At 30.4% G+C, this 23,064-nt stretch overlaps 1 long non-coding RNA gene across 2 annotated transcripts; it reads right to left on the bottom strand.

The window, feature by feature from the left end:
- Window positions 1–1,809: 1,809 nt before the first annotated feature.
- Window positions 1,810–12,168, bottom strand: LOC127726696 (uncharacterized). Of its 2 annotated transcripts, XR_007993645.1 has the most exons (6): window positions 12,093–12,168; window positions 11,594–11,657; window positions 10,741–10,812; window positions 9,985–10,055; window positions 2,344–2,456; window positions 1,810–1,910 (listed from the first exon to the last, which is right to left on the bottom strand). It is a non-coding gene; the product is annotated as an uncharacterized LOC127726696 (long non-coding RNA). The 2 variants fall into 2 exon arrangements; XR_007993646.1 differs by lacking the exons at window positions 11,594–11,657; window positions 12,093–12,168 and adding an exon at window positions 11,217–11,273.
- Window positions 12,169–23,064: the final 10,896 nt, after the last annotated feature.

Raw genomic sequence — 23,064 nt, 5'->3', positions numbered from 1 at the left:
ATGTATATATGTGTATATATGTCTCTGACTAAATTTTGATGTTCGAATATCGAATTTCCGAATAAAACTGGCAAATGGATAAAACTACTATGGAAGAGACATGGGGCACGTTATGTAATAACAGTTCGGTCGAATATGAATTCCACTATTTATATATTTGTTAACACTAGATATCAAATTTTGAGAGAAAAATAAAACCAGATTTGTTACAGAGAGTCCTGAATAGTTTGTCTATCTATCTTAAGAAATTGCTAAATATCTATGATATTATTTAGATATTTTATTCACGGATTACTCCAGTTTACAACATTTAATTATGTCTAAGAAAATGTGTTTTAAAGTTTTTTTAATACAATCTTGAATCTTATATTTGGCATAGAATTGTTGATCGTTTTACAGATAATTATCAAAGTTCTGTTAAAGATTCTGGAGAATATATAATATATACATATATATAATTAAGTGACGATATTTTGCAAAATATGTGTTCGTACATTTTAAATATACATTTAAGTGAAGTTACGAATTTAGTAATCTTTGTGCAGTGCTATGATTATTGTCTTAGGGTGACTTGAGTTACAGTTAGTGCATGTGAATTGTAGTTATGTATGTCACACAGGGTAACTTGAGTTCGAATTCCAGTTAGTTTGACCTTGAGATACAGTAAGTTTGAACTGTAGTTATGTATGTCACACAGGGTGACTAAACCGAGATCCAGTTAATTTGGACTGTAGTTATGTATGTCACGCAGGGTGACTTGAGTTAGTTAGTTTGAACTACATAGTGATGTACTGTAGACATTACTTCACTAGATCGCTTGGTGCGATATGTTTGGTCGCCATGTGCGAAATTTGATTAATAGTTTGATATATATATATATATATGAATTCAATGTTAGATTTTCGTTGAATGTAATTTTGATTTTATTAACTATTATGAAACATAAGAAGTAGAAATAGAGAGAAATGAGATCTGTGAATATTATGAAATTATAAGTACTAAACTGATGTCAATTAGAAAACTTCTTTCAGTAACATCGGTTACACTTTATATTTAAAAGATAATTAAAATTGACTGGATCATATAACAGTAGTGTGCAAAATATGTGTTGGTACAGTTGTTAACTTTACATTGATGTTATGATGTAGTAATCTTCGTGCAGTTAGTGCATGTGAACTGTAATTATGTATGTCACGCAGTGACTTGAGTAACAGTTAGTGCATGTGAACTGTAATTATGTATGTCACGCAGTGACTTGAGTAACAGTTAGTGCATGTGAACTGTAATTATGTATGTCACGCAGTGACTTGAGTAACAGTTAGTGCATGTGAACTGTAATTATGTATGTCACGCAGTGACTTGAGTAACAGTTAGTGCATGTGAACTGTAGTAATGTATGTCACGTAGGGTGACTTGAGTTAGTTAGTGCATGTGAAATGTAGTTATGTATGTCACGCAGTGTGACTTGAGTTACAATGAGTGCATGTGAACCGTAGTTATGTATGTCACGCATAGTTACTGACTCGATATACCGAATGACAGCCGTGATAGGGATTTCTCTGTGTTAAATATAATCATATATAATCAAACTGGTTAGAGTAGTTGTAAAACGGGTTATTGTTATTTTGGATTTAGATATATTGGTAGCTACTTCAGGAAAAAAATTCAACTTCACTACAATCTACTTTTCTTCATAAAATATTCACCTGGAGACCTTCACCTAATTTGTAAATATTACACTTTTTGATTGGATGCTATTTTAAGGACGTTATTGAAGCATCTTTATACAGTAACAAATAGGCATTTCCCAAAAATTGACTTGGCAAAGAGAGATAACTCTTATTCATTTTTATTACTTACTATAAAAAGTTTGATTAAAATAAACTATAGTCTCTTTCTTAAATCAATATCTGAAAAATAAAAAAAATTTATTATGTTGACAGAAAAGAACAATGGAACAAATTGTGATCACATAATTCTTCGATTCAATGTTCAAATGATTTTTTTTATCGTCAACATTTTTTGATAAATTCTAAGTTTTTTTTCTACAAATTAAATTAAAATGACCACTTTTAAAACTGTCTGAATGGGTAGCTTTATTTGTTATTATTACTTTGTGAGATCATGTTTCTCTATTCTTTATGTTTTTCATTCATTATTTCTAACTCTTCAGATTTTAGCATCACATTATTTTCTATTTTTTTATTTTTAGGATATATTTTTGATTTTCAGGGTCATTTTGAGTCCTTCATGGACATACTCCTACAGTTCCAAGTTTTCCTTGTAATTTCAAAAGATAACATCTAAAATTATTTCAATTTATAGTTATTGAAGAACACTTACATAATCTTTAAAGTCCCTTCACTTATGTCATTTTTCAATTCATTCACTGTTAAGTCATACTTTTCAAGGTTTGTGTTCTCTATTTGGCCCTCCAGTTCATTCCAATATATTACCTGTTAAAAGAAATATATTCTTATTTTAGCTTTTGTTAAAGTAGATTCAAAGTCGTATTTCACAACACTGTACAGTATTAGTAAACAAATAAATTTTCTCAAATCATTATTTAAAAATAAAATAAAAGCAACACAATAATTAACTGGCACAAAGCAGCAACATAAAATGACATGAAGTAACATAAACTAAAAAATGCAATATGAAGTAACACAAAGCAACATAAATTAACACAAAGCAACATAAAGTAACTAACACAAAGCAACATAATATATAAAAGCAATGCAACATAAAGTGACAAAATGCAGCATGAATAAAGCAATGACAAAGCCACAACTTAAGCTATGAAAGCATTATTGAACAATGAAATAAAACTAGTGTTTTGTTACATTTAGGGGAGCAGACTGAAGTAGTTATTCTTTATGGCAGCCATATCAGTAATTTTATTGCAATGAATTAAATTTTGCTAATTAACATATAAAAGAGTCAATTTTTGTGGTAGGCTTCAATTTTTCTTGTCAAAGTTTATATGGTTTAATATTAAACTTTCAATTTGATCAGTTCCATTGTACACAAGTCGCTAAAATATTCAACATGGAAAATTTTAGGAAATTGAGTATAATGGAATTACAAACAGGAAAAAGATAGACTTGGAATTTATTTTTAAATACTGAATAATTGCAGTTCCATATATATATATATATATACATGTATCTACATTCTACAATCTATATATACATTTACATAGCTGACTATACGGTATGGGATATGCTCATTGTTGTAGGACGTACGGTGACCTATAGTTGTTAATGTCTGTGTCTTTTTTGTCTCTTGTGGAGAGTTGTCTCATTGGCAATCATACCACATCTTCTTTTTTATATATATAATTAATAAATACAACCTGTAAATGAGTGTAAACACTTGAAATTAAGTTTGTACAATGTGTGAAATATTGTGTTCCTACCATAACTTGTGAAGGGATGGTGTGTGATGATGTGTTGTAATCCTACACATTGGATGTAACATGATATATATATTTAATGATAAAGTGTGTGTTAAAAATTGCATGCAACAATTGCAATAAAAACCTTTGCGAATATATGCTTCAACAATGAATAAGGAAGGTATTTTGTTCACCTCAATAAGGTTGTTATATTATTATTTTCCCATGGTGACAATGTAAGTCTAATTTTTCAGTACACCATTAAAACAAATGTGAAACAAGGAATCTACATGCACGCCAGATAAATTTGAAATTTTTTTTTACCCTAAAAGTTTTTCTGCGTGCCGCATAATGTACAATTTTCCCATGGTAGGTTGTCAATTCTGACCCCTCATCCCAAGTATGTGTTATGTACTTCTGGTTAAACCAGCATGGTGGTTTAGAAATTAATTCGTGTTGTGTTGGTGCAGATGGAGATGCAGACTGATTACGTTTTGGAACGGATGACGATGATGGCGACTGAGAATTATTAGCTGTTGATGGTTCAGGTATAGATGGTGACTGATCAGGGTTTGAAATTACGGTTGAAGAAGCTGGCAATGGTGATGATGGGTTGTCATGGTTACTTAATATTCCACTCAAATTGATATCTGCATCTACCTCCATTGGAACTATGGCATCCTCAAGATTTGTTATTTTGTTTTCTTCTTCCATCAAATTTATCAAATTTTTCTGTAATTGCTGTATATCTAAATTTCTTCTAAATAGGGTTTTGTCACAAATTTGTTTTTCAACATCTTTTCGGAATAGAATTTGGGTTTTTAAAGCATTCAACTTATCTTTTTTATACTGCAATGCCTGAATATAGCTGTTCTTTTCAAATTCATTTTTCCATTTCCCCCCCATTTTGTCAATTTGGTTAATTACATCTTTTAAATGTTGTTGTGATTTTTTCAATTTTGCCTCTTTTTCTTCAATTCTTTCTTTGATAGTTTCTCTCCTTTCCTGCTCTATTTTTATGTCATCTGCAATAGATTTTTCTTTTAAAATTTCAGCATCTCTTCTTGCCTGGGCCATAATTATACTTTTATCCTCCTCATTTTTTCCCCTAGCCATGCCATTGTCTTGTTGTTTTTCAACATCAACTTTGCATTTATTGTCGTCAAACTTATGTTGGGTGAAATGGTTTTTTGGCGGTCGAGTTGTCCCATCATTCTCTCTAAAGAAATATTATTAGACGGACAAGTTGATGACTCATTAATTGTTTTTAAAGATGGATTATGGTATTTTCCTCCTGGAAGATAATTTGTGAAAAATTTCCGGCATTTACTTAAGATAGACAATGCCATTTGTCCAAGACATTCTATAACTGTAGCATATGCTACCAGTGGTTTTAAAACTGCCATATTAAAAGTAGAAATTTCAGAAGGATGACCTGGAAACATTATATATTCTGTATCTAAAAGTAAAGCGGGATTTTTAACGATTTTTTCTAATTCATCAACCAAAGTGTTGTAAGTTGTTGCCATTTCCAGTGCAGGCTTGTTCTGAGATGCCAAAGAAAAATAAGGAGCGGTAATTTTGATGTAGATGATTCCAATAGATTGTATTATTGCTGTGATGATTTCATTCTCAAATAGTTGCAGAATAGATGTGAACATAAAATTTGGTTTATCTTTTGAAGAAGTAATGTATGATGTCAGAAGATCTTTAAGGCAAAAAGTACCACAAGCATTATAAAATAGAGTATTGAAGCGATTGCCCACAAAGTCTAATATAGGGACATGTACTATATCATTTTGCCGTAAAAAACTTCTACAAAAAAGGGGGTCTCCAACTTTGTCACTATGAAATAACTTGGAAACACACCGTATCAAATTATGAGAATACGATTCGCCTTTGTTTCGGAATAAGTTCTTAAACTTCACATCATACTTCTTTTCAATTTCCTTTGCAACTTTTTCCACTTCATCTGCAAATTGTAACAATGGGTGTACGGAGCACTGAAACTCATTGAGTTCATTGTCATTTGTCAATTCCTCTGTTTTTAGTTCGCTAAGTAACTTGTTGGATTTCAACTCGGTCGCACTCCTGTCTGTCATGCAATTCGTTAATTTCCCAACAAATTCAGTAGTGGTTGAAGCCTCATTGACCATATCTAATGTCGCTTTTACATATTTGTCTGCCGTCCCACTTGATATCTCTTTTAATCCTGCAAAGCATATGTTTGGTGATTCACATATAATAATAATACTATGTGTTCATCCGGTCTTGTCAGGAATATGCATGAAATATTTGCCACTGGCTGTTATGGTTTTCATTCTTTTCTCATATTTTTAATCAATTTTATGATACCTTAAATATGTTCACAGTTCACAACTAAATTATATGACAGAAGAGATGGAAAATCTTAAAATGTGAACATTCCATTTCTCTATAATTGAAATCATGCAAGGCCTGTACACAGTTTAGGTTTATATTTTGGTGGGGTCCTTGTTGTTGTTGGACCCCTATTTGTGACCAACCGAATTAGACTATTTACATGCTTTGTAACCACATGCACCATGACATGTCCCACATGTGGAGCTGGTTTTGCTTTCCTTATAGGAGCACCTGAAACCACCCCTTGTTTTGGTGGGGTCCGTGTTGTTGTTGTACCCCTATTTGATTTATCATTTGATTTTGCCATTATATTAGGGACTTTCCGTTTTTTAATTTTCCGTTTAGTTCACCTATATATGGCCAGGTGTATTATTTAAACAACCCTTCATAAAAACAACATCGCTCTCACCCCATATTGAATTTACTGACCCAATATATCGTATTAGGTCACTTACACACCATGTAACTAATATTATATTCCTCAGAAATATTGCTATCTGGAAGTACATTACAGTATTTCACCATTACCTAAACTTAGACCACCTGATTATGAAAGGGGTTGGTTGAATATGTGGTCGCCATCAGACAAACATTGCCTCTTCAAGTTGCTTATTGCATATTGCTTTGGCCTCTCGTTAACGTTTTCACATTGACAGTCATACCACATCTTCTTTTTTTACATGAACTTAAAGTAATATCAATTACCTAAAGTAAATTCTCCTGTGCTGCAATTTATTTTCGCACCATAAAATTGTCTCCCTTGTTTTGTTGTAGCATCTTTCATTATGGTTAAATTGTTAGAATGTTTAATTACCTCTTCAAGTTGCTTATTGCATATTGCTTTGGCCTCTCGTGAAATGTTATGAATTGATGCAACTGAGGGCAAAGTGTCTATTTCCTCTACATTAAAAATTTTGCATATATTGCCAATCACATCTGAAATATTTTGCATTGGCACATTTTTCGAAATGCATGCCAATACACATTCCCTGATTTTATGGGAGAATGGATTTCCTCTAGTTCTTTTTTCACCGATGGTACAGGTTGATCTGGTTCATTCATTTGGTTGATTTTGATGACTTCATTTTGCCAGTAAGTTATTTCATTCTTTAATTCCATGCTGTCTAGCCTTGTCAAATTACACTGGGAGCCCATGCTGATTTTAGGTAATGTTTTTACTGCATCTGTTTGTACGTACTTTGCTGTAGATTTTGGCCTCTTGTTCAAAACTTTAATAAAATCAATTTCTTTCTTCAAATTTGTTATTTTAGTATTTTTTCTTTTCACCTTTTTCTTCTCATTTGCCAATTGTAAGTATAAAACAGAAACTTTCTTCTTCAGGGAGATTAGTTTATGCTGAGAGTCCAAATTTGTGCTGGTTGGTTTAATGTGAAATCTCTTTGGAATTTGGAATAAATGTTTTTCATACGCATCAGCTTCTTCATATCTTCGTGTGGTTTTTAGTTTTCTAAGATTTGCAATCACGGATTTTATTCTTTTGAATAAACTGCTCAAATGTATTTCATTTTCATTTTTATTCAAGAAAGAGCATACCCATCTATGCAGGATACGCTGACTTCCTGCTCTAAAATGCGTTTTACTTTCTTGAAATAATTTGATCACATGTTTATTTGTTAGAGTTTCCATGTGAAATGGAAGAGGAGGAACGTGATCCATTATGTGCAAGTTTATTACCTTTGTATAAAAAGTGTGCTGTAAGTAAGACACATTTTGTCAATTCTAATCGTAAAATAAACATCCCTTATACATGTTACCCATAACACGTTCTTTTTTTATATGAACTAAAAGTAATATCAAATACATAAAATTTCAATTTCATGAAAGGGACTGTACTCTAAATTCATTTTTTGTAAATGATCTGACAATTTGTAAAAGTAAAGATTCTAGCAAAACATCATAAGTGTTGGAATATCCAGTACCACTAAGATAAGTTTTGCTTATTGAATCATTGAATCAATGTCAAACACGTTAAAGAATTTAAATAATTCATATTCCAAATTAGTTTTTAACCTGAAATAGTGGTAAAATGTATTGAAAATATTGTGCAATAACAAATATCAAAAGCATGTGATTTTTATTAAAGCTTTGGGAATAATTTCTCACCTTACAAATAAATTTTAATTCCTTTATATAAATGATTCTGGTCTTATTAGAAGTCATTTCCATTATTAAACATTATATGCTCATTTGCCATATTAGGTTTTCTTCATTGGTAGCTAAAAGTGTGTATTATATCCCGGAGTTTGGAATTTCAAAATTTACCAATATAACATCACAGATTTAAAACAAACTGACTGACTGATAAACATGATAAAAGTTTTCAAACACATAAAAATATTTATAAATATATGTATTTTAATTGACAAAGTTTTAAAATATTTTCATAACCATTATTTAAAATAAAGAGCTGTTGTGATAGTATGAAAATTGCAAGTAGCTATTTCTTCATAAAAACTAGAGTACAGTAAAAAGAAATCTAAATCCAAATGTATGTGACGTTATCACAATTATAGTTATACTCTAGCTTTTGTATAGACATTGATAGAAGACAAATAAGATGTAAACAAGAGTCCTGAGATAAACAGAAATTTATTTATTCAATTTGTTCAGACATGCAATTACCGAAAAATTAATTCAAAGTAAAAACCATTGAAAAATATACTCATTAGTTTGGAATTTAAAATTGATTGCATGTCTAATTGCCTGCATTTTGCAAAACATAATTTTTAAAAATGTAATAAGTATAAAAGGAACACATAAAATTGCACCACTTTACTTCATTTTCTTGAATTTGATAAGGGAAACAGAATTGGATGAACAATCTGTATCACTATCTTCATCCCGTTCACTTACCAAACTCTGGAAACAAAGTATTCCTCCTTCAAAATCAGTTGGCCATTGAGTCTCGGCATCACTGAAACTTGGTTCATCTGATGCTAAAGGCAATCCATATACAAAACCAGCTGGTGCCTGAGTTTCAGCATCACTAAAGCTTGTTTCCAATAATTTTAGGGATGGTAAGCCATCAACAACAGATGGTAATTGAGTTTCAGTATCACTGAAACTTAATACACCTGCTGCTGAAGGTAGTTCATCCTTAAAATATATGGAAGGCTGAGTTTCAGTATTGCTGAAACGCGCATCAACTAGTTTTGGATATGGTGTACCAAAATAATCATTTGAGCACTGACTTTCACCATTACCAATACTTAGACCACCTGATTCTGAAAGGGGTTGGTTAAATATGTGTTCGCCATCAGACAAACATTGGCTATCTAAATCATCATAACTCTTCGAGATATTTGATGACTCAGTTAACCAATGTTGATCTAAATCTAATTCCTCATCAACTGAGAACGACTTGCTTTCAACAAATATTGAAGCAAATGATTCATTATGTTGGTGAGGAACTTCAATGTCCTTGGAATCAGAGGTTATCCAACTTTCACTATCACTAAAATGTGATGGTGAAGTAGGAACAGCCTGTGATTGCCATGAAAGTTCAATTGAATCTGAAAACCTGTTGCTTAATGCAAACAGAGAATCAGATGAATCAATTGTACTAGGTGCCGCAATAGTACTTGCTCTTCTTCTACAATTACAACAGTCACAATCTCCTAGATATGTACAAACATTAGATAATTCCTCAGAAATATTACTATCTGAAAGTACATTACAGTATTCTCCAAAGAGAAACCTATACATAATGGCATCACGAGCATTTGTATAATAAGGAATAACTTCAGTCCAAAATTGACATCTTGCCATTGTCTGTAAAAACAGATTAAAGTAACTTCTTAAAAGATAATACACCTTAATTCATATTTATAAACAGTTGCAACAAGGAATTAAAAACTATGTGTTTAAAGAGCTTTTTTGGTCATCTAGCTGGCACCTAACGTGAAATTAATTAGCAGCCAAAGCTTTTATCAGCAGTCAGATGAAATATTTGTTTGTTGATAGAATGTTATGGATCATCTGTATGTTAAAAAAAAATAACTCAATTTATTTTTTTGATAAAGGGCCATAACTCTGTGTACCAGTTTTGGTGTAAGAATATTGATTGTTCAATTATGCCTTAAAATAAAATACAGCAGTATTGAATTGCATGCATGTTTCCCTCATCTAACCATAATTCATTGTATGATTCTACAATCAAAATATTGAAAACAAAAGGTACTTACTTAACAGTGAGGTAAAATATAAATTTTCTGTATCTAATATAAATATATGGTCTTCTAAGGTTGCAGATTCTCTGTAAAATAAATAAAGTATATATACATTTATCTTACCTCCTATAGATTTATAGAGATATGATTGGTTAAAGGACTACACGTGGTGACTATGTATATTTGATATAGGGTGTCCTAAAAAATATACAGTTAGCAACCATACATGGTTAGTTACCATATGGGGTTAGTAAGGAGTTACTTCCCTTTCAAAACATAAATGATGCCACAACCCTTCATTAAAACAACAATGCTCTCACCCCATATTGAATTTATTGACCCAATATATCGTATTAGGTCACTTACACATCATGTAACTAATATTATCAATTAGAATTTATATGAGGCAAATTTAAGTTAGGAACAGAAATTTGGCCAATTATAAAGGGGCATAACTTCAGAACGGTAAATGTTTGTCCACATGTGTCAACTGTTGTGAAGCTCATGTAATTCTCTAAAGTCGGTATATAGTATTAATTGAGAGATATATACTACGCATGCAGGAGCTTCTGAAAGCGAATCCACTGTAACACAAACTTGATCTGTATGTTGTGGTAATGTATTTATTATTTTGTGTGTTAGGATGGATTCTTTGTATGTGGCTCTGATCAAATAAAGCAGTATTGCATTGCATGCTAGTTTCACTTATCTATCCATTGAATAGTCATGATAATCTTACAATTCAAAAAAACTAAAAATTTAAGTACTTACCTCAACAGCAAGATTAAATATAAATTTCCTGTATCTTAATGTAAATAATTAAGGTCTTCTAAACTTGATTCTCTGTAAAATAAATAAAGTATATATATATTTATCAATTAGAATTCAAATTGGTTGCCTCAAGTAAATAAGTTGATTAATGATCTGAAAAAGTGCATATTAAAGAACAATAACACTTTGTTTAGAGTCTGGCATCTGCAAACAATTATTAAATGTATGCCATAACTGTGTTTAAGAATTCAAATTTTACTTGCTTCAGTTAAAAAAAATCTATGAATATGTGCAGATCTTCATTGATAAAGGGACGTAACTCAATGTATTTATTATTTTGTGTGTTAGGATGGATTCTTTGTATGTGGCTCTGATCAAATAAAGCAGTATTGCATTGCATGCTAGTTTCACTTATCTATCCATTGAATAGTCATGATAATCTTACAATTCAAAAAACTAAAAATTTAAGTACTTACCTCAACAGCAAGATTAAATATAAATTTCCTGTATCTTAATGTAAATAATTAAGGTCTTCTAAAACTTGATTCTCTGTAAAATAAATAAAGTATATATATATATATTTATCAATTAGAATTCAAATTGGTTGCCTCAAGTAAATAAGTTGATTAATTATCTGAAAAAGTGCATATTAAAGAACAATAACTCTTTGTTTGAGTCTGGCATCTGCAAACAATTACTAAATGTATGCCATAACTGTGTTTAAGAATTCAAATTTTACTTACTTCAGTTAAAAAATATCTATGAATATGTGCGAGCAAATAAAGCATTATTACATTGCATGCTAGTTTCACTAGTCTTATAATTAAAAAAAGTAAAAGCTTAAAGTACTAACCTTTACAGCGAGAATAAATGTAAATTTCCTGTATCTTAATATGTGGTCTTCTAAACTTGATTCTCTGTAAAACAAATAAAGTATAAATACATTTATCAATTAGAATTCTGGTTTGTTTTCAAAATAAGTTGTATAATTATGTGCTTTTGGAACTACCTGCAATAAGATGTGTTATCTCTATGTGATTGCATTAGCAATTTGTTGCCTACTTTTTTTTTTATAAATTTCAGAGGAAATCAAGAAAATGTGACGTAATTATTAATTTTCACCAAAGAATAACTGAAAACAAACAAACCACACCTTCATTAAATAAAAATAATCAGCAGGTCAAGAAAATGATTAATCTAATGAGAATAAGCATAAGGGACATAATTATTAATTTGTGTGTGACTCCAAATAAAAAAACACAGCAGTATCCATTGCATGCTTGTTTCCTTTATCTACCTATAAGTTGTTGTATAGTTCTATAATTCAAATATTGATAACAAAAGGTACTTACCATAAAGGTGATGTCAAATATTACTTCTTGTAAACATTATACATGATGTATATATATGGTCTTTGAAACTTGATTATCTGTAAGAACAAATAAAAGTATATATTCATTTATCAATAAAAGAACTAAGTTTCAATGTCCCACACATTAGGCATATTTGATTTATTCAAGGAAGGGCGACTAGTAAACAAAATAATTTAAGGGGTTCTTTAAAACTTTTTATTAAAATGAATACATTGTAACTAGGAGAATTAAAGGCTTCATAACAATTGTACACATGAATGAGGTGACAAGACCTGTCGGACACACACAGACAGACGGTATTTATATGTCCCCTGCATGGCGTTTCGCAGGGGACAATACGAACTGTTTGTTTATTTTTGAAAACCCAGAAATTAATTGGACTAAAAATTCAAAAGAGAAGTGCATAATCATGATAATGGCAATACATCAATAATGTTCTGAGAAATGCATTCATTTACTTTAACCAAATGTGAATGTGTTGTTAAATGTGATGTGTAGCGAAAGAATTCCATTTTGTATGATTAGAATACAAAAATGGAATTATGAGATTTGAAATAAGTATTTTGTCATTCAGTAGTTCTCATTTGTTGCAGTATACAGATGTACACTACATGAAGTTGTCAGTGTCAGATCAACAAATTTTATGGGCCGCGCCCACTGACTGCCTCAGAGGGGTCCTGCTCTGGTCATGCTTCAGTGATTCTCTATATAATTAATCATTTTCTTACAGGGAAAGGGAGGGCCGGGCCCTGCCCCTAAATCCTACTCTGGTTGTCATTTGTTGCTTTATACATTTACAGTACATAAGGTTGTAATTTGTTGCAGTATATTAAAAATTTACAATATGTCATGACTCATGAGGTTGTCATTTGTTGCAATAAACATGTACATCACTACATGTATCTAGTTAGTTATATTATGCCTTAGCCTTATATGGAAGATTGGTCATTTAGTTTTAAATAAATCATTAAACAATTAGGACAATTGATCATGGCTTTGAATTGTATTCATGATACTCATTGATGTTGATCCTTGATTGCTGCATAGATATATCTACATGTATGTGACCCTCAGGCAAAGCTTTCAATTAGGTTAATCATATTTGATAATCTGTTTGGTAAAAGAAATGATTGTAATCAGAGACTGAAAGTGGGATTGTATTGAAATGGTTTTTATTAAATCACATGTTAGTAATCAACTCATTATGAATTAAGGGTGACAGCTAGGTTTTGAATGACTACACCCCCCCCCCCCCCCCCCTTTCCCCTTCTTTTGTCAATATCAAAGTTTTTATATAAAATTTGGAAAACAGGATTTCATCATTGAATGATATTCCCCATGAAAACCTTTTTGGGCAAGGTTTATCATTCTTTTGAAGAAAGAAAAAATGACTATAGATCTAGGGGACCAAACTTTCATTCTCAAAATAAACTTTTTTTTTCACATACTAACACACAATTTTTTGGTCAAAACTATTACATCCAAGAATAATTGGTCCCTATATATACGAAAAATACAGGTACTTTTAGGTATAATCAATTCTTTATTACAATTTTTGAACTTTTAAAAAAAACTTCGTACCTTCTTCCGCAAAAACTCTCCTTAAAAAATCGCTTTTTCTCAAATAACATGCTTCAAAAATAATTTTTACCTGTATTTATATTAATTGTTTTATATTATGATCTGCATGCAATATCCTTTCAAGTCAAAATAAGTTGTTCAATAAATGATATAGGTATATCCAACCGTCGTGCATCCCGTGCGTAATAAGAGTGATGACCTAAGCAATTTTAAAGTCATTTTTTTCCTGGAGTTATCTACCCTATCTTATGCTCTCTACAAAAAGGAGGTCGTTTTCTGAAGTAGCTAATATTGGTTATTATATGCACGTGAAATCCTTTGGTACATATCGCGAAAGTAAGTTGTATGTACAATTTTTAAAAGTCTTATTGGGATTGTTTCAGTTATCGGATATATTTTGTGCAACGCAATAACCTTTGCTGATCAATCGATCTAATTTGCGTTCGATATTCGTTATTTGTACAACCGAAATAACATTGACCACGAAAATCAGCAGACTGGTATTTTTGTTTTTTTAAAAGAGAAAGTATCAAACTCATTTTCTGTGCGTTGTAGACGCTACTTTAAATTTTTCATTGTACGAATGACATATACCATTGCAATAAAAAAACTTAATCATCGGTACTTTATTTCCTCCTATGGGAGATTGACAAAAGAAAACATGCATATTTTATGTAAAATTATCAAGTTTTAAAATCATAAGATTAGAAATGTCACTTAATATTTTGGATGAAAACTCTTTACCCTCTACAGTACTTTAGACAGGAAAATCCTTCGTTAAGGACTTCCAAACAATGCTCTGATGTTAAAATATCCCAGAGATTTTCTTGGTTGCCAAGCAGAAAACATGAAATGTTCTGGTCTGATTTTAAAAACAGCGTGTATATGAAATTGTCACTGGTCAATTCTGTTACTTTAGAACAATTGAACTTTAAAGACAATTTGTGAACTATTGAACATTTGAACTTTAGAAACATTCTTAACTTTGTATTTACATAATAAATCTTATTAACTTACGACTTCGTTATACTTATAGCCCCTAAATATAAGCGTTAAGAGTGGAATGCATTCGAATAATTTAAAGGATTATTATTATAGTTTTTTATATTTAGGACTAATTTGTTATTTCTGTTGCCAAATATGATTCGAGATTTGACAATTGAGCTTATAGGGTGCAAATTTACAATTTTTATCCAGCTGTTCAAGTTGAATAACAGTGACCTTGACCCATTACAATTGAAATTTTTTTATAGAAGATTCTTTTCAAGTGAACTCTAGTGATGTTGTTTTTCTAGATATTAACATTTATAATTGCCCCCGATAAATGCTGTTTTTTTCATGTTTTTTGATAGAAGGCGTTCGTCACTTTCTGTGTTAATATCAAATTTCCTTTTGATGAGCGCGGAAGCACATACAATTGTACTTGCTCCAATACTTGTGTAATATTAAGGATGTTCGCTACTCTGTTTCAAAATAATAAGCTTTTTAAAAGACTGTTTTAAAATGATAGTATATAAATAAAGGAACTAAAAAAGCAGACAAAAATGAAGGGTCCGTGTGCTTGTTTCCGAGATATAAGTCATTGAAAATTTGGCTGGAAATGATTCTCTCTAGATTTTTCATACTTTTAACATTGGCCGCTTTTTTGTTTCAAAAACTATGAAAAAATAACAAGGATTTTATAAGATTTTCAAATATGGCTTTTTAAACTATAAGTAATAAAATTATGAAAAGAAAAGTAGGGGTTAGCGGGCAAAATTTTGTAATGGCAATACATGGATAAAACCAGAGGATTCCGAAAATCTGGGAAAAATTCAAAAACAAGAGGAGCAAACATCCTTAAGGCAGAATGGATTGAATTATCAGTTCTCAGCGTATTTTTGCGTTTTAGAAATGAGAAGTACTGGAAAAAAAGAAAAGGAGAGGGATGTGTCAATGCTATGAAAACAAATGTCAACTAGGAACAAATAATATAACCACTCCATTATACACATGTATGACTTTCTTTTAGCAGAAATTGGCTATAAAATTGAAACGAAGTTAAAGGGGCACTATCTTTCAATACATGTTCACCGATTTGATCCAAATTCTCATATTTAATTTATAACCTACTTAAACGTATATACTATATATATATGTAAGTCTAAACTGAAAACAACGTTCAAACCCTATGATTGCGTTGGATAAAAACCGTAATTTTTATACATGTGCATGCAAAACAAATTTCTTGGTAAATGGGTCTAAATACAGCACAAACAAAATTTTCCAAAAGACAAAAAAGTGACAAAGTATATTTTAACAAAACGCATTTGACTAGCAGGTCGAACAACAGATGTTCTTAAACCCTGCTGACTGCCATTGGCGATTGCCAAATAAAATGATCACCAGATGTAACAAAATGGATCTTAAATATAATTTAATATTAAATAGAAAACAATAAACTTGCGGAAAAGATGGTATACCGCAAATAAAAAGTGCAAAAATTAGTACACTATATATATATATTCAAATTACAAAAAGTCCAAAAAAAAAAAACAATTAACAATGCACGGACTCGTTATAATGTATCAATCAGCATTTCGTGCGTATTCTATACCAGAAACCATCTAATTATTCTTCGAGATGACCTTCGAAAACTACCAACGGTTATATAATCCGATAGAAACATACATATAAATTTAAATAGACAGTCAAGCACGCGCAATAAATAGACCACTTTCGAGTTATGTCCTTCACCGGAAAAGTTCGTCAATTATGCGCGCCTTTATGGCGTCATTTACCAGATAGAGGGGATTGTCTGTATCCCTGCACTATTAAAGTTCATCAAGCGTCTTCGTGGTCGTCATTATGCAGGATAAACTAGAATAATGTTTGTTCCGTAGGTACTTAATCACAATTCCCTAATGACAGCAGTGCTGATTATCAATTATAAGAATTTAATTTGCCGAATAATTTGCGCAATATAGAATCATATTTTTTGAACCGCTCGCTCAACATGGGAAGGAAGTGACAATGCCCCTAAACGCACGAATAATGTTCATTAAAACCGAAGTTTTTGACGGAAATGCAACGAACTCGAAAGTGGTCTATTGTATTATGAATATTTTTCTAGGTCTGTTTGATTTCGTGTTATATATCAAAAATATATGTTTATCTTCGTTGTATCTATATATCCGGTGGTGTTGCTACACATTGATGAATTAACCACATGTTAAACACTTGCGTGACCATCTCCACTGAAAGTTAAATTAAAGGTTACATGAATACGGATTCAAATACGGATGCAAGTCAATAATACACCCGCGATCTATTTTATCAAATGTTGACGAAGTTGAACCAAACTGGCTGCTGATAGCTAAACATTATGTCTATATATTCTGCTTTTATAAATGTTTGAAATAAAAAAAATCATATTTTAGTTTTTTGTCTAATTCGAAGCTAATGCCCCTTTAAAGAATTATATCTACAGTTCTGTACAGCATCGATATATTTTACAAATACCTCCAGCCATTTCTAAAAGGGGGTTCCAACCCAGGATAAAGGACCATTCTTTCCCTTTCAAAAGCATTGATCGTAAAAAAAGGGGGGTTGCAACCCCTGGAACCCCCCTTCCCCCTACTGCTACTACTCAGTTCATGGATCAGTGTTCAAGATTAAGTTATCGTGGTCAAGTCCGTATCTCAGATACTATAAGCAATGGATCAAACATATTTGGTGTATTGAATGCTATCAAGGTGTACATGTCCTTGTGGCAGAGTCCATCTGATCTTAACATCATTTACATTGATCATTGATATTGTTAATTTTATGTAATGCTTGTTGTATAACCTTTTATTTAAGACTTCCAACATAAATTCAGACATGATCAGTAAAGCAGGCTGGAAATTTCAGCGTGTGCACTCTTGTTTTTTTCCCTTCTCTTTTTTAAACCAATATCAATCACCACTAGGAATAAAAACTGTTTCTAAACATATTACATAAATATTGTTGGCAATTTCGGAATACACTATAGAATATCATTATGGACTACAGCTAACCTCGACTGTACCTGTATATCTCTTATTATTAAAAAAAACTGGATATCAAATCCTAATTTTTACGTTAATGATGTTTATAAATGCGATCTATGTAAACGTATAGATCCTTTGATTAAAGTTATTCTTAAAGGATATCATTTTAACACCATAGTAAGATAATTGAATATATATTTTATTAGTTCTTATATTGATTTTGTTATTTTGATAAATTAAAACATAGCTAGATATTTATTGCTTTAAATGTTTGATAAGTTATGATACTAAACCCTATTGATGATATCGTGGATAGTATGTACTTATATTTTGACATAACACAAGGCTATGCTTTTTTCATACTGTTGATGACGTCTTTCGCAATCTTTCAGTAACTGCCAGTACTTTCGGATTGGTATTTTGTATTTTTTGTCTTTAGGTTAGTTGTTTTTGCGCTTCATGTCGATTTGAGAGTGAAGCCATTTCCAACTTTTTTTTCTTATAGTTTAATAAAATAACAAAGGATATGGGGTATCCATCCATGACACAACATCAGTACATGCACAGCAAAAAACACAAAAAGCCAAGGAACAGCGCTTTTATTGCTCTTCTTCATCTCAAAGCCACAGTGAGGCCTTCAACATGGAGCAAAAAAAAAAAAAAAACAACTCTCACCTCACTGCAAGTTTAAGACGGCTGTTAGCACCGGTTTGAGCGGATTTGTTCTTAGTACATATATTGGGTTGTTTAACCCCAACATATTCTGTATGTGCCTGTCCAAAATCAGGAGGACATGTAATTCAGTTTTTGTCATTAAAAGATCGTTAGTTTTTTCGTTTGAATTGTTTCACATTTCGTCTAATCGGGGTCTTTTATAGTCACTATATATTTTGAAGCCATCGATCTTTTTTATGTGTATTGAATGATGGTTTAAAAGATCAACCTTTATATATTCTTTCTTTTTTTACCTGACTGTATACTTCATCAATAACAATAAATGTGTCAAAGGATAACAAAAGTACCGAGCTGCGAGGCAAATTCAAAACGTGACAAAATCAAACGCTATCAATCCACGAAACAAGTAAAAGATAACTACCATATTTGCGACTTGAAATGAGCTGGGAACCAGGACCAGATTTTAGTATAACCAAATTCCTAAAATGTATTTTATGTAAACAAAAGCTAAGCGATTACTCTTATTTCAACCTGCTTAAGGGAATAAAATTTAACTTTTTTTCTTTTTTTGCCGAATAAACAATGTGAAATATTTCATCTTAAAAAAAAAAAAGATTTGGTATGATTGCCATAATGACAGCTATCCTCTGTATCATAATATTGACTGCACGGTTTTCAATGATAAGCAAATCCAATACAGTATCGTTAGCTATTACAGGCCTCTTAATAGCAAAAGTGAAACAATTCATTAACTTCAAGTAAATAACACCAAACAGAAAAGCGCTTAGGACGCATGAAATGTATATAGTGTTATCATAATTTTTTATTGTAATTTGAAATATAAAGACGAGTCAATTTATAATAATAACAAAACAAAAAAATGTAAAAATTTTACAGCAATAATACTGTAAACTTTGTCGATATGTATATTACACCAAATAGTAGTAAGCGAGGGATATATTTGTGACTCGTTTGCCTTGTAAAGTCATGACCATAAAGTTCTGTCATTTAATGTTTATAAGCGGAATTAATCTACTGCTAGCGCTGTAAGTTGTATTTGAGGTAAAATTTTGAAAGAATACATTGAAGATTCTAACATAATAAAATCCTTGAATGTTTTTCATTAGAATAAAACGTTGCGTTCATTAAAATAAAAAACATTGCGTTCATTAAAATAGAATATTGCGTTCATTAGCATAAAATATCGCGTTCATTAGAATAAAACATTGCGTTTATTAGAATAAAATTGCGTTTATTAGAATGCAAAATTGCGTTCATTAGAATAAAATATTGCGTTCACTAGAATAAAACATTGCATTAAGAATAAAACTTTGCGTTTATTAGAATAAAACATTGCGATCATTAGGATGAAACATTGTGTTCATTAGAAAAAAACCCAAAAACATTGCAGTCATTAGAATAAAACATTGCGATTATTAGGATGAAACATTGTGTTCATTAGAATAAAACATTGCGTGCATAAGAATTAAACATTGCGTTCTTTCGAATAAGCATTATGTTCATTAGAATTAAACATTTCGTTCTTTGGAATAAAACATTGCGTTCTATAGAATGAAATAGTGTGTTCATTAGAATGTAACATTGCGTTCTATATAATTAAATAGTGTGTTCATTAGAATAAAACATTGCGTTGTTTACAATAAAAAAATGCGTTCATTAGAATAAAACACTGCGTTGTTTACAATAAAAAAATTGCGTTCATTAGAATAAAACATTGCGTTCTTTACAATAAAACATTGTGTTCATTAAAATAAAACATTGTGTTCTTTAAAATAAAACATTACGTTCATAAGATTAAAACATTGCGTTCTTTCGAATAAAACATTGCGTCCTTTGGAATAAAACATTGCGTTCACTAGAATAAAACATTGCGTTCTTTATAATTAAATATTGCGTTCATTAGAATAAAACATTGCATTCATTAAAATAACACATTGCATTAATTAAAATAACACATTGCGTCTTTTAGAAAAACACATTACGTTCATTAAAACAAAACATTGCGTATTTTAGAATAAAATAGTACGTTCAATAAAATAAACATTGCGCGAATTAGAATAAAACATGGCTTTCATAAAAATAAAATATTGCATTGTTTATTAAAATGAAACATTGCGTTCATAAGAATAAACCATTGCGTTCATTAGAGAGAAAAAAACATTGCCTTCGTTAGAATAAAACATTGTGTTAATTAGAATAAAATATTGCGTTTATTTAAATTAAACATTGCGTTCTTTAGAATAAAACATTGCGTTCATTAGAATAATACATTGCGTTCATAACAATAAAATTGTGCGTTCATTACAATAAAACATTGCGTTCTTTACAATAAATCATTGAGATCATTAGTTAGAATGAAATATTGTGTTCATTAGAATGTAACATTGCGTTCTATAGAATTAAATAGTGTGTTCATTAGAATAAAATATTGCGTTCTTTACAATAAAACATTGCGTTCTTTACTATAAAACATTTCGTTCATTAGAATAAAACATTGCGTTCTCTTTTACAAAACATTGTACACGTTAGAATTAAATATTGCGTTCTTTAGAATAAGACACTGGGTTCATTAGAATAAAACATTGCGTTCATAACAATAAAAGTTTGTGTTCATTAGAAATAAACATTGCGTTCTTTAGAATAAAATATTCCCTTCATTAGAATAAATCATTGCATTCAAAACAATTAAACATTGCGTTCATTTGATAAAACATTGCGTGCATAAGAATAAAACATTGTGTTTATTAGAATACAACATTGCGTTCATTAGAATAAAATATTGCGCTCACTGGAAGAAAACATTGTGTTCATAAGAATAAAACTTTGCGTTTATTAGAATACAACATTGCGATCATTAGGATGAAACATTGTGTTCATTAGAAAAAACCAAAAACATTGCAGTCATTAGAATAAAACATTGCGATCATTAGGATGAAACATTGTGTTCATTAGAATAAAACGTTGCGTGCATAAGAATTAAACATTGCGTTCTTTCGAATAAGCATTGTGTTCATTAGAATTAAACATTTCGTTCCTTGGAATAACACATTGCGTTCTATAGAATGAAATATTGTGTTCGTTAGAATGTAACATTGCGTTCTATAGAATTAAATAGTGTGTTCATTAGAATAAAACTTTTTTTTTTTAACAACATAATTAAATATTTATTTCAAATATTGGCTTGTTACAATATCCTTCAGGAGTCCAAGCTCCTCCTGATGTTCCCTGTTACAATTCACTAATCACTTAGGGTAGTGATTAGTTGTAAAATACATATTACATTTGTACATCAAATATATATTAAATAATATCACTTAATATGACTATTCATATGTTTTCTAATAGTTGCTTAAATATTACTTTTAATTTTCAAACATACTCTTCTATTGAACTCATTGAGAAAAATTAAGAAAACATTGACATTTTTTGTCTTTTGATCAGATATGTAATAGGCTTTGTAAATTGAAAAGCCAACAATCGTTAAAAAAATAGTTAAAGTCAAATATTCTTCGTCAAAAGTTTTATATCCAAATACCAAGTGTCTTAGTTTTATCTTAAAAGTTTTTTACTGTTCTTTAAAACTTCATTTATTTTATTACAAAAAAGTTTTAAATACGGATACAGTATAAAGTAGTGATCATAATCCTCTTCTTGTGTACAAAAACTACAAGAACTATTGTTTACAATTTTCCACCTGCATAAAAGTTTCTTTGTAGGTAGAATATGTTGTAGTAATTTCCATCTAAAAATTCTAAGTTTATTTTCTTTTAAATATCTGAATAAAAATTTATATAAATTGTTTTGATATAACACATCATCTATATCAAATATACGAAGCCATTTTTTTGGTCCGATGGCTGGTTCAAATTTTTTATTTATCAGAGACTTATATAAAAGTTTATTTGATAGTGATTCTAATTTTATAGGTAAACCTTCCAATATAAATTGGTTTCTTTTTATATTAACAATACTTTTTACAGAATTTTCCGATTTTAAAATTGCTGCCCAGTCTTTTGGTATTGATTTCTTTACTAAATTAATTTCAGCTATCCAGTTTGATTTTTTTTTAGTTTATTTAAAATTATGTCTTGAGAAATACAGCCTTTTTCATCTATGATATCATTTACATAAATAAGATCGCTTTTAATCCAATTTTTTAAAAATATAGCTTTATTTTCAAATTTAATAAATTAATTGTTCCAAAATATTTGTTTTCTTATATCTGTAAATGTTTCTGGTTTTTTTGTTAGACCTCCACCAGTTAATTTCCAACATTTAATGATATCTTTATAAAAATCTGGGATGTGTTCAATGCTTTCGTCTGGCTTAACCTCACTGTTTGTTTGAAACACTAACCAGTTTGACCCAAAATTATAAAAATAGTGCTGAGGTATAATTTTCCAACCTCTTTCACAATCATTTACTAGTCTTTTTACCCACATAGCTTTTAAAGCAGTGAAATAACTCCTTATATCTATCATATCCAATCCCCCCTTTTTATAGGGACCAATAATTGAATTTCTTTTTACTTTATCTGGTTTATTATCCAAAACAAATTTAAAACAACTTTTTTCTATTTCTTTTAAATATTTCTCTGGAACTATGCAGGCAGATCCCACAAAAGTAAAAATGGGTACAATTAGTGTTTTGATAAACAAAATTTT

Source organism: Mytilus californianus, unplaced genomic scaffold (genome assembly GCF_021869535.1).
Source record: "Mytilus californianus isolate M0D057914Y unplaced genomic scaffold, xbMytCali1.0.p SCAF_18, whole genome shotgun sequence".
Taxonomy (NCBI): domain Eukaryota; kingdom Metazoa; phylum Mollusca; class Bivalvia; order Mytilida; family Mytilidae; genus Mytilus; species Mytilus californianus.
Note: the sequence above shows the minus strand (reverse complement) of the source record. Positions and strands in the feature narration are given on the sequence as shown.